This window comes from Hipposideros armiger, unplaced genomic scaffold (assembly GCF_001890085.2).
Source record: "Hipposideros armiger isolate ML-2016 unplaced genomic scaffold, ASM189008v1 scaffold_351, whole genome shotgun sequence".
Taxonomy (NCBI): Eukaryota; Metazoa; Chordata; class Mammalia; order Chiroptera; family Hipposideridae; genus Hipposideros; species Hipposideros armiger.
The window spans coordinates 1108536-1121572 of NW_017731701.1; the positions used below are offsets into that span (position 1 = coordinate 1108536).

Here is a 13037-nt window from a genome sequence, read left to right on the forward strand (position 1 = left end):
GTGTCACTGGCCCTCATATGTGGGATCCGAACCGGGGCCCTCTGGCATCCCAAGCGAGTTCTTAACCATCGCGCCACTCGGCCGGCCCCTAATAATTTTTTTTAATTTAAACATTCACTGTATTTTTCTGTCATGTTTGTATTCCCAACAGTAGAAATAAAATCTGTGGAGATTTAGGCCTCTGTCATTTCAATAATTTTATTAGGGTTCCACTGGTCACAGGTGCCATAATGCCTCTTTCAAAGGAGAAGACAAAATTGCTTCATCTTGCACTCCCTATCACGAAGAAGAAAGATGGAATGCTAGAACCTATGACCCCAAGTGATCATGCATCTGGAAATGTCCTGTTGGACCCACCAAGTCATAAAGTCAGGAAGGTCCAGTGTAATCCATCATAATATGGAAATGGCACATCCAGGACCAAGCATGAGCAGGCCAAGAGGGCACAAGTAAGCTGAAGGAGCTTGTCACCCATCACAGCGGCATCAATGCCTCTGTCTCAGTTCACAATGATGGAACAATGGGGACTACCGTACCGTAATCTTATAGAGCATGAAGACTAAGCTTGGATTATGTGTGGATAGTCCTAGTAAGTAGGTTAAACCCAAACAATGTTAGAAGCTACATCACAGCCTCACTTAGGAGTGGTCTCAAGAGACAGGGGCAAGGAAAAATTCCTTATAATAAGGAGAGCTTTGGCTGGTGAACCTGGTTGTCTGCTTTATATGCACAAAACAGTGTGGCCCAATGAAAACATAACATGGGCCACAAAGAGAAGCCACATAAGTACTTTACATTTTCTAGTAGCCACATTTAAAAGTATTTCTTTAACCCAATATATCTAAAATGTTATTATTTAACATGTAATCAGTATTTCAAAATAAGGAGATATTTCCTTTTTCGTATTTTGTATATCTGGTTTGTATTTTACGTTTACCTCTCAGTTTGAACAGCCACATTTCGAGATCCAACCACAATATGTTAATAGTTGGCTACCTTATTGAACAGTGTAGGGTTAGAATATATATAATAGACATAAGGGGAGCAGCTGGTCTGGGGCCTGGAAGGAAAAAGATTGGGAAATCAGAAGTAAGAATGTCTGTAGTACAGACATGTGAGTAAGTATATGCAAAATGGTCACAAAGGGAAAAGATCTCTGTATTCCACATTAATGCCATCCAGAAACTACCCACCATATAAGAGACACTAAACACTCAAGAAGACAAAATGTCTTGACTATTTGATGTCAGCCAGCCTTTGTCTGCAACCACCCAATACTGACACAATGAGCACACAACCCAGCTGGTCACAGGGGTAGAGAGGTAAAGGCTATGAATGTGCCCAGTGACTGACTCTCACTTACCAAGGTTGATCTAGCTATTACCACCTTTTCAGAACAGAGACCAATGTGCACTACTGGTATGGCACTCTTCCTAGAGAAGTCCTACCAATCGGTAGCAAATTGACTACCTTTGGTCCTCTCTGTTCTAAAAGAGCCAGTGGGTCATGCTTATGGGAATAAATACGTATTACCAACATAGAATTGCCTTTCCTGCCCACAAGGCCTCACTATCCCGTGCAATATAACACTAATCTCTGTCTTCTAAGTTTACCTTCAGCAAGTAAGGGCCACCAGAGTCCAGGAGAAGCTGCTTTTTGAGTGTGTATGGGAAAGTGGATCAGTGCAGCACAAAGCATGCATTGTGGACAGACATGCACCACTCAGAACCTTATTTTAAAAAGGATTTGCTGCCCAGCAATGAGGAGTGTTAGCTTCTCCAGCATTCACCTCAATCTCTAACCCTGGTTATATCAATCTCAGAGCTGCTCTTGGCCACTGGCTGAGCAAAGCAATGAAAGATGATAGCACACTCTTTTGGGGGTGATACCTAGCAAATGAGCAAATTATGGTACAAAGCCCTTACTATTTCTACCCAATGCCAGGCTCCTGTAATGGGCTATCTTTGCTCTAGACTCCTCACAGGGCTGTCAGATTGCACTGCCAATCCGAAGGCTCCTCCTATCCAATCCTTCTCCCACACTTTTCCTTTCACAGGCATTACTCTCCAATAAAACTTTGCGTTCCTAGCTCCATCTCAGAGTTCCCTTATGGGAGTACCCAAACTGTGACACTCACAAGTGAAAACTACAAATGAGTTCTGGCAGTGAGAGCAAAAGTGCCCTGATAGTGGTAGGTAAGAAAGGGAAGTTGAAAGGTAGATGGCTTTCTGTATAAATAAAGTATGAACCATATTTCACACTGGAACAAAAACAGTATTTTTACAACACATGAAATTTGGTTAATCAAATTTAAGCCTCGTGTAAAATTTGGAGAAATAAATTTTGAACACATAACTTCAATAATTTTCTTTGCTTCCTCCTAATCCAAGCTTTTGTGATGTCTATATATTACATGTAAATATCTCACCATAGCTAGTGCCAAAAAATATATACACATTTTAAGAAAGGAAAAAACTATATTAAAATTGTAATACTCAACATATAATAACAAAAGATGAATTGTGTATATATACCACTTCTTTATCCATTAATCTCTAACTAATCATTCTTGGAGTATGTGTATACATTTTTTAGTACTCCCAAAAAACATACTTTTTATATATGTATATATATATATATATATATATATATATATGTGTGTGTGTGTGTGTATCAGGATATATATATGTATATATATATATATATATATATGTATCAGGAGTATCAAAAAAATGTATACACATTTTAGAGAGGTTACCTATGCTCAAGCAGTAGTTTGCAGTAATCAGAAGTGTCTGGACATTGAAGGTAACCACTTTGAGCACCTCTCATAATTGCGACCTGTATTCATCTTTTGATATTGGTATATATTGAGTATTAAAATTTTAATACAGTTTTCCTTTCATAAAATTTGTGTACTTTTTTTGGCACCCTCTCTGCATGTGTATTAATTTAAACTTTAGAATACACACACACACACACACACACACACACACACACACACTAAAACACTATACACTAATGAATTCAAACTTTAACCCTAGGGTTAGTCATTTGCCCTATTCAGGAATCCATACTCCAAGAATGATTAGTTATAGATAAATGGATAAAGAAGTTGTGGTATATAGAAGTTGCCATAAGAAAAGATGAAATAGTGCCATTTGGGACAACATGGATGGATCCTGAGATTATAATGCTAAGCTAAATAACTCAGACCAAAAAAGTAGAGAATCATATGATTTCACTGATATGTGGTTTATAAAACTGAAAACAACAAAAGCACAAGAAAAACAAATGAAAAAACAAAACTCATAGACAAAGACAATAGTTTAGTGGTTGGTTACCAGGAGATAAGTGGGAGGGGGGTGATAGAAGAGGGTAAAGGGGATGAAATATATGGTGATGGAAGGAGAACTGACTCTGGGTGGTGAACACACAATGTGATATATAGATGATGCATTTCAGAATTGTACACCTAAAATCTAACAATTGTCACCCCAATAAACGTTTTTTTTAAAAAGTCCAAAGTGCTTCTACATGTACTTCTCATATTCACATCTTGCTTGATAATACAACTTGGTCAATTTGCATAACACATGTCAAAAATGTGTTTTTATTGGTAGAATTAATGGCTTCCTTATTAGGAGGATAAATTACATAATAGCTTTCACTGGTTAAATCTAAAGCTATTCAAATAAAGTGAATTGGCTAAATCTATTGTACAGCCAATCTCCTATGCTTTCATTAACAGTATTTAAGAATCTTGCCAAGTGTGTCCCCTTTTCCCTTCGGGATGGTGCCTGAGGTTTATTTAATCTCTAAATTGCTCTGTACTGAAGTGATCTTTTATGCAAGAGAGTAGGTACAGCTCCAAAAAGGATAGAAAGCTGGAACTTCATCAAGTTTATAGAATAGGTTGTATATACTATTTTTGGTGTCTTACTAATAATTGTTCATTTAATAAATGTCTACATGTTGCAGATTTTGGCCTAAATTTTCTTTCATTAAACCTGGAAATGGGGGCCGGCCGAGTGGCACATTGGTTAAGAGCTGGCTTGGGATGCCAGAGGGCCAGTGACACTGCCCTCTACAGCTAAGATGCTGAACAACAGCTCAACCTGGAGCTGGGCTGCCGTGAGTCACCGGTGACAGTGTAGGCTGCAGCCCCTGTGGCAGTGGGTTGCCATGGGCTACCGTGTGTAGCCAGTAGCCAGCGTGAGCAGCCTGAGCGGTCGTCCAGAAGCCAATGACTGATCTGCCTCGCCCGGGAAGAGCGCAATGATGGTGCCAACTTGGGCCAGTGAAGCAACGTCCTCCACAACTAGACTGAAGAACAAAAGGACAGCAACTTGTCTGTTCCCCTTCCCCCTATTCCCCAGCGCTGTTCCCATCCCTCAATTCCCCAATAAAAATCTTTAAAAAAAAAAAAAAACACCTGGAAATGGTGGGGAGTTAACCAACATTTACTCATTTCAGAATTTTCAGACTGCCATTATACATCCCCCACAAAACAAAGAACTGTTCATGAAAACATTAGCCATTTACAATACATCTGCTAGCATCCACTTACTTAAATCTAAGATCACTGGAGAAGGAAGAAATGCTTGATACCATTGATTTCAATAATACAACAAAAAGAGTTCAAATAAAAGACCCAATAATTGCATTGAAAAACATTAATGGGCTTGGGTCTTCTCTTTGAGTTTAGAGAATATTAAATACTTTAAATAAAAACCTGTTGAAATCCATATAGACATATGAATTATGCAGTGAGATAATTTCAGAGAGATTTGCCAAATGTAAATACAAAATTTTTAACCAAATTAATCTAAATCAGTTCAGTCTATTGGGGCAGTGTTTGCTGACTTTAAAACTCAGTATAGTCAATCATGACATACAGATGATACACGTATGTTTTAAGTATACTTTGAGAATAATTTTGATATCTATAATAATTGCTAATCTTAAAGCTGATCTTTAAAAATAACTAAGTTAAAGTGCCTTTTAATTCAGGAAAGAAATATTGCAGAGCGCATCTGCAAACTATCAGGTTTACAAAAAAATAAATTTCTATAATCTTCTTTGGTGTTTCAGAAATGGAACATAGTTAACCTGGTGGGTTATAAATACTCTAACAGGAGGGCTCATTCAATAACTCTCTGATCGATCCTAAATTACTGTAGTCTATGCAAAGAATACTATAATAATGAGGCCATCTACAAAGCAGTTACATCCTACTTTAAATTTCTAAGGCTGTGAACAATAAAAATATTAACAGATGATTAACAAACGTATAGATGAAAGCTATATATGTTTAGGGAGTATATAATAAGCCAATTAGAAGGTTCCCAAGGGACAGATTTTGAACAGAGTTTTATTACAAGGTCTGAAAGTAAACAATTGATAAAGTAAATGTATTGATAACACCAAGTATTTATTTTTTTAATATCACATTTTGGTAACTACTGTACATTTTTAAAAAGTCTGGAAAATATGCAATTTGAAAATAAAATGTAATCAGTTTTATTAAGCCAAGGTTAAAATACCTGGTGAGGTGTGTGTATATGTATATATGTGGTTTAATTAAACCAATGTTCAAACATAAAGCAATAAAATGGGCTCTGAGAAATTGACACTGAATATTATAAAGGTCCTCAGTTAGGTGGCTGCTTCGCCTCTAGGCTTGAAAACGCTAGAGGCAATAGAGCTCTATAGGAGGTTTTAAGCTTTTGCAGATGGTTTCGTTTTCTGTTAATAGAGTATATTTATTATGTATATACGGCATGTGTATATTTGTTCTATTTATATTCGTGATACATATTAGTATATTCATAATGTATGTTCTGTTAATAAATTTATAATATGGTATATTGTATGATAAGCAATGTAGTAAAATGGCTATTCAGAGGGCTTTAGAGCCAGACAGCCTAGTTTGAGTCTGAGCTTGGCCACTTACTAATTAGGTGACAGTGAGCAAGCACATTAAATCCTCCAAGTCTCAGTCTTCTCAACTCTAACACAGCGATAAGAATAGTACTAACATCATAAAGTTCTTATAGAGATAATTTTAATAAAGTACTTAGTAAAATGCTTTATAAAATACTAATTTCTTAATAAATGTGATATTATTATTATTAATTATTATTATTATTATTATTACTAATCAACTGAAAACTCACTCCATGCAGAGCACAACATGACACAGAATGTTAGAAGAAGTGGATTTGGTCCAGGCCATCAAAGTATTTTAAAAATCAAGTCAACAGGCTCTGGCTTCGGCGGCACATTTATTCTAGTGGAACAATGTAGAGGAGACTGACAGGGCCTGTCATAAAGATGCCACAAAACGGCATGAAGCATCTTATATACGTCAGAACCCTGATGGAGTCAACTGCAAAGATGAAACACAAACTAGAAATTTTATTGTTTGTCTTAAAGACCAGAATATCAGACACAAGACTGAAAACAGAGGTAATTTGAAATATATATACAACAGAGACTGGACATGTTCTTCGAAAAGTATCTCCACGATGTTAACTATTTTGAGATTATACATCAATAAAGCACAACTCACTGGTTCTTCGGGTTAGTTGTAAGTTTTGAATATGGATATATCGTACTGAAAAATACAACTTTTTGGCACCTGATAATACAAAGAAAATGTTGACAATGCTGCTTAAAAAGTAAATGTGAATGTAAATACTCCTGATTTTGAAGCTGGTATAATGGTTTTGGCTAAACTTCAGTTTTGTTGCCCTGATGATTATGCAGAAATCCTTAATGCAATTTTCATTTTACATCAGGAGTGTTTATATCAGATGCAGTTGTTCAGTTTAGACAAGCACATTTAGATTTTGACACAGGAGATACATTTCTTCCATCACTGCATAAAGAACACAGAACACAAACAAAAATTAATGAAGCTATTATAGCTGTCCAGGCAATTATTGCTGATCCAAAGACAGACCACAGGCTGGGAAAAGTTGGAAGATGAACATTGTAAGATTTCAGCTTCTCAGTTAGTATAGTCAGAGCCTACACACAATTCTGGAATGTGTAAGGAAATCCAATGTTAGTTTTTCAGGAAATGAAACCCCTGAAAATGAAAAAATGTGACCAGATATTTGCTGTTTGAGGTACCCCCAATAAGTATTGGAAAAAGTGAGGGACTAAATTAACAGAAGGAAAACGCTATGTATACAAAGACATTCACTTTAACTTCATCTGCCATAATTAAAGCTGGGGAAAATTCAATACCCAACAGAATTAAATAATTTAACCATGGGACAATGACAGCTCGTTCAACTGCCTATAACCCAGTTCTGACCTCTTGTAAAATGCCAATAATAAATTGAAAACAGTCTGCTGGACTATGTAATATTCCACTGCACCTCAAACCAGAAAGCACTAGTCCTTTTATATATTCTGATTCGTAATCCTCAGAACAGTTCTTTGGGACAGGTACTATAACCTCATTTTCACATTTGATGAAAGTGAGTTCAGAAAGATGATGAGGTTACACAATGTGCTCAATGTCAAGCAGCTGGTAAGTGATGAAGCTAAAATTTCAGCCACATCTGCCAAGCCCACACTGTCCCCAGCACATTTATAAACTAAATGCTTTCCTCCTTAACATTCTTTTTCCTTAACTTCCCTTTCCTGCTACCTCAACCACCACATTCAAATCCTTGGTATCATTTCCCTCCCCCTACACTAGTAATCTTCTGCAATACCTCTTGTATCTTTCCTCTATCATTCTCCCACTTCAGCAATCATTATTACCTCTCTCCTGGGAAATTATAAGTGTTCTGTTTCTTGTTTTGTTGACTCCAATCTCTGCATACCTTCAATGCATTCTATGACTAGCTCATCATCTTCAGTTGAAACCCTTCAGTGGCTCAGTTCCCTAAACCCTATGAGGCAAAGGCTGAAGTCCCTTGTTTGTAGTCCAAGCCCCAATTCTTTCCCCAATCAACCTGGCACAATTTATCATCTAGTGCTTTCATTTATTATATTCTAATCTTTAAGTAAGTTTGAAAAAGTATTGTTTTGCTTACTAAGTTTTTCTTCTTGTATGCTTATCCTACAATATTTCCTCAATCTGGAGTTCCCCATTTTACCTAATTCCCAATCTTCTCTGGTAAATATAAATCCCCTTAGAACAAAGATTTAAAGGAATTGTAATCAAACAGTAATAATGGGTGTCTCCAGATGAGCGTTGGGATTGTTTCTTTTTAATTCTTTATATTCCAAGTTGTATATAATGAACATTTATTATTTTCATCATTTAAAAATTATTTTAAGAAAATTTTACATACATGAAAAAATGCATTACTTACATACAGAGAGGTCCCAGGATATCTACTAATTTATTGACATTTGAACATGTAGTGAATAAAAACAAATAATTACTTTCAATATATAATGAGCTAAGTAGAAATTAAAGAGGAAGGTTGAATGACGTCATCTATGTATTTTTTAAAAGACCTCAATGAAACCTAAAGCATGGCTAAAGGCATCTGTCAGTGGAGAAAGATTTGTTCTGGATACCACAATCTCATCCTGTTGAGAGGCTCTGGAATGTGAGAAGGGAAGAATAATTGGATTTTTTTCCTTGCTGTTTAGAAAACTACAGCATGGGAGAGCTATTGTGGTTAGAGGACAGGTTTCAGAGAAGAATCTATTCTGGGCATAATGACTTCATACATAGACTCGAGAGCAATCCAAGTGGGATAGATGTGGTTGTTCAATTATAAGTACAGAGAATACTCCAATTCGATTTGCACTGTATTGAGTCAATGAAAGGTATTAGATGACATCAGAAAGAAGGTGGAGAAGACATGATACTGTGTAGTAGTACAATGCTATTCTCACTGCTGTGCCCTCCTAGATACAGGGCAGAAAAAATTGCCAAGTTGATAATATGTTAAGTTCACAATTGCAAATGCAGAATGAGAAACACCACATCTAGCTATCAAAAATACTAGCAATCAGATATTACAAGCGAGGTAGAAGAACATACTCGTATTCAAATACAAGTTTGAAATGAATAATCAGAAAAAAGGCCACTTGAGCTTTAGTATCAAATTACAGAGCTCTAGAACTGCCAGAATTAGGACTGCCACTTTCATCACATGCTACATAAAAGAGAAAATAGCTGTGAGGATAATGGGTCTTTCTCATCGGTACTTATTTGGAAGAAATATAAGAAAAAGAGGCCATTCTGCATAGGTGCATATATAGTGTATCAGAGAAGAAGTATATTACAATGTATTATAGTTTCATGAGGTTGTTCTGAAATTTTTCATTTTGTTCTCTTCACTGGTCATGAGCTCAGAAGTGGCCCAATAGAATATACAATTCTTTCAGACAGTCAAGAATTAAATGTAAAAGCTGAAGTTATAAAATTTATAAGTTAAAACATAGGAGAGAAATCTTCAGGACTTTGAAGCACAGAAACATTTATTAGACAGTTCTCAAATAACTACCCATGAAAGAAAAAGAAAGATACATTGAATTTTATCAAAGTTAAAAATATTCATCAAAAAATATCATTAATAATATGAAATGGCGAGGTAGACATTGGGGAAACATATGTGTTATAGATACATTTGTAAAAGAACTCTTATAAAATAAGAAGACAAATCCAATTTTTTCTTTAAATGGGCAAAAGCCTGAACAGGAAAATAAATGAATGAGTGACCAATAAGCATGTGAAAAGGTGCTCAACATCATCAATCATGAAGGAAATGCAAACAAAAATACAATGAGATCTCACTACATACCAACCAGAATGTCCAAAACTAAGATTGACAATACCAAGTTTGAGTAAAAATTGTAGAGCAATTGAAATATTCATGTATTGTTCGTAGAAGTGTAAAATTGTACATCAGTTTGGGAAACTGTGTGGCAGTGTCTAAGAAAGTCTAAGCATCATCTACCTTTTGACTCAGTAATTCCACTCCTAGGTATACTCAATGAACGCATACATCAACAAAAAGCCATGTACAAAAATGTTCATAGCAGCTTTATTCATAATAACCCCAAACTGAAAATAACACAGATATTTAACAGCAGGAGAATGGGTAAACAAAAGACGGTATAATTCAGACAAAAGAATATCCTATAGAAATAAAAAGGAACCACTGATACAACTGCAGCTTGAAGAATCTCAAAATAGTTTGTTGAGCAGAGGCCAGCCACGATAGAGTACATACTGTATAATTTCACTTATGTGAACTTTGGACACAAGCAAAAATAATCTATGATGACAGAAATCAGAATAGTGGTTGCCTCTGGTGGGGGTAAGGAGTGAGGATTCACTGCAAAGAGGAACAAGGGAACTTTCTGTGATGATGGAAATGTTCCATATCTTGAGTGGGTTGATGGATGCATGGGTGGATATAGTTATAAAAAATTCAGACTCTATGTTTAAGATCTGTGCATTCTACTGTACAAAAACTGTTCCTAAGCAAAAAAAAATCAGAAAAAACAGACCTAAAGAGTGGACTTTAAATGAACCAATGTAAAAAATGCTAAAACAACAAAAAAATGCTTTTAAAGCTATATTCTGAATGAGAATAATAAAGAGTAGATATGTCTTATTACTTGGCCTATTTCTACCTGTTCACTATTTCTTTTGCTTCCACTTACTCAGCAAAGTTGAATGACTTTTACACAAGGGAACAAACATTAGTAAGAGGAAGTTGAAGACCAAAGGACTTGATTATAAAGCCCTGGCTTTGCCATTGACTAGTGTTGTGATCTTGGGCAAGTTGCTTCACCCAGCTGAACCTCCGCTTCCTCATCAGTAATGTGAGGGCCAGACTAGATAATTTCCTAGGCCCCTTCGAGCTCTAACTTTCTTTGTGTAATTCCAAATGTGAGTTCTGCAGCTTAATACAAAGAACAGCACCCAGAGTTCTATGGTGACATAATGAAAACATTTGGCACCGTCAATAGACCTGAAATCTGGCAGATGTTTCAGAATGTCAGGCTGCCAAGAAAAGCTTACCAAGGTCATAAGCCTATCCCACAATGATATATTGGTCATGCTAGTGTTGACAGCATCTCATATGATCCCCTCCCAATTGCTGGTGAAGTAAAGCAAGGCTGTGAATGGGATCCAGGGATACCTAATTCTTTGTATGCAATGCTGTTAAGAAAGTCAAGAAAAGACTTGGAAGCTGATATTAAGATCTGTTCCCAGTCCTTTGGAAACCTTTTTAACTCATCAGACCAAGCACTCAAGAAGGAACAAACAACCAATGTTCTAAATAAAAGCATTCCTGTGGGCTAAAAAAGTTACAGTACCATTAGACAAACTCCTTTTTTTTTTTAGGTTAGCCATGTTTAATTTCCAATAATATTAATAGATTTGAGTGTCATAAATGACTACATAGAGACGCTGGGATTTTTTCCTTTGCATTTACCAGATACTAATGTCTTCTACAGTTTGGAAAAGGGGTAGCTAGCCCACTTCAAAAACTGTATGAGACAAATTCAAAAGTACCCTGAGTTCTGTAGAAAAGACACTAACTCATTCAGTGCTCAAGGCATTAATTTAGTGCATTTCAATAATAATTGACCATCTTTGGGTAGCCTACATTAGTTATCGCTCAATTCCCAGAGGCCTTTTAGTCCAGAGAGTAACAGGACCTTTTTCTTCCTATGGCATTCAGGGTTCATGACTAAAGAATAAAGAACATTTTTAAAGCAAATCCAAAAGTGATTTCATAAAGGGCAAAGCTGGACTTCATATTTTGCTGCTAATCACATACATTCATCCTGAAGGCATCTTGAATGTAATAAATAAATATATATATCATTTTCTGCAAGGGTTGTTTATCTACTCATTTGTTTGTTTTGTGGCAAAAATAGCTTTCATTTTCTGGAGTATACACTAACTTCTCACTAATAAAAATGACTCCAAATGTATGAGAAAGAATTGGAGGGTGGAAAAACTTAAGACAAACATTTGATCATATTTCAATCTTGTGGTGCGGAAATGATGGACACAGAGTTAGATCAAAACATGCCAAGAAAATATGTTGGTTCTTGAAGCAGGGTGTATCTCAAATTAATTTATACTTATGTGTAATTACTAAACAATGGAAATTAGGAATGAAAAGAATATATTTGGGGCTCTTCAGAACTAACCTCAAAGAAGTGTGAATTCTCACTAAATAAAATATTCCAGTTTCATATATCACAGTATGAAATCAATTACTGAGAACCATGTTAGGATGATGAACTATTTCTAAGTACACTCTAGTTTTGTTTTCTATGTGTTATATGGAACTTTCCTTGGATAACTAACTTCAGAGGCTTTTTCAAATATACATCACTTTATTCAAAAAACATGTCTAAAAAACTTACTCAAACAGGAACTCATTCAAAGCAAATTTCTTTAAGGACTGTTTTGTTATTCTTTTTCCAGATTCTGAAGGCTGTGAGCAGTAGAAGCAAAGTCCATGTTACTTCAGCATTTTAGTGAGGTTCAAAAGCATTCTTAACACTGTCTTCCAATTGTATACATGTGTAGAAGAAAGCTTAGTGTCATTTCTAAGCTTCAATCAAAAAGACTTGAATTCTCTTTCCAGAAAGTTGTAAGATTCTTTAGAAAGCCAAGGTTAGTTAGTAAGAGAAGGGAGACAATGAATTCTAGGAAAGTGACTGAGGCATTAGAAGTATACCATGAACTACATAGCCCAATAGAATTCCCAGGACAAGTAAGACTAATAAGACAACAACTACCCCAGTTATAATTTGCTAGCTGATATGGCCACCATAAGAACCCGAATAACAGGATATGTCATGGAATATTCACAGTACAGTTTATCCTCATTATTCGTGGATTCCATATTTGCAAATTCTCATGCCAAGATGGCTTAGTCGACTTTTGATATGTCTTAATAGCAACTAAAATTAGTTTTAGATTTTTTATTTTATTGAACAATTATGCCCATAGTAAAAATATTTGAAATGCATATAAAATAAAGGGAAAATTCTTCACAATGCTATCATCAAAAAAAAAA

General features: G+C 35.7%; 1 pseudogene; it reads right to left on the minus strand.

Moving 5' to 3' along the window:
* The window catches only part of LOC109392850 (AN1-type zinc finger protein 1-like), a 6171-nt pseudogene extending 5212 nt beyond the window's left edge, over nucleotides 1-959 (minus strand).
* Between the last annotated feature and the right edge of the window lie 12078 nt (nucleotides 960-13037).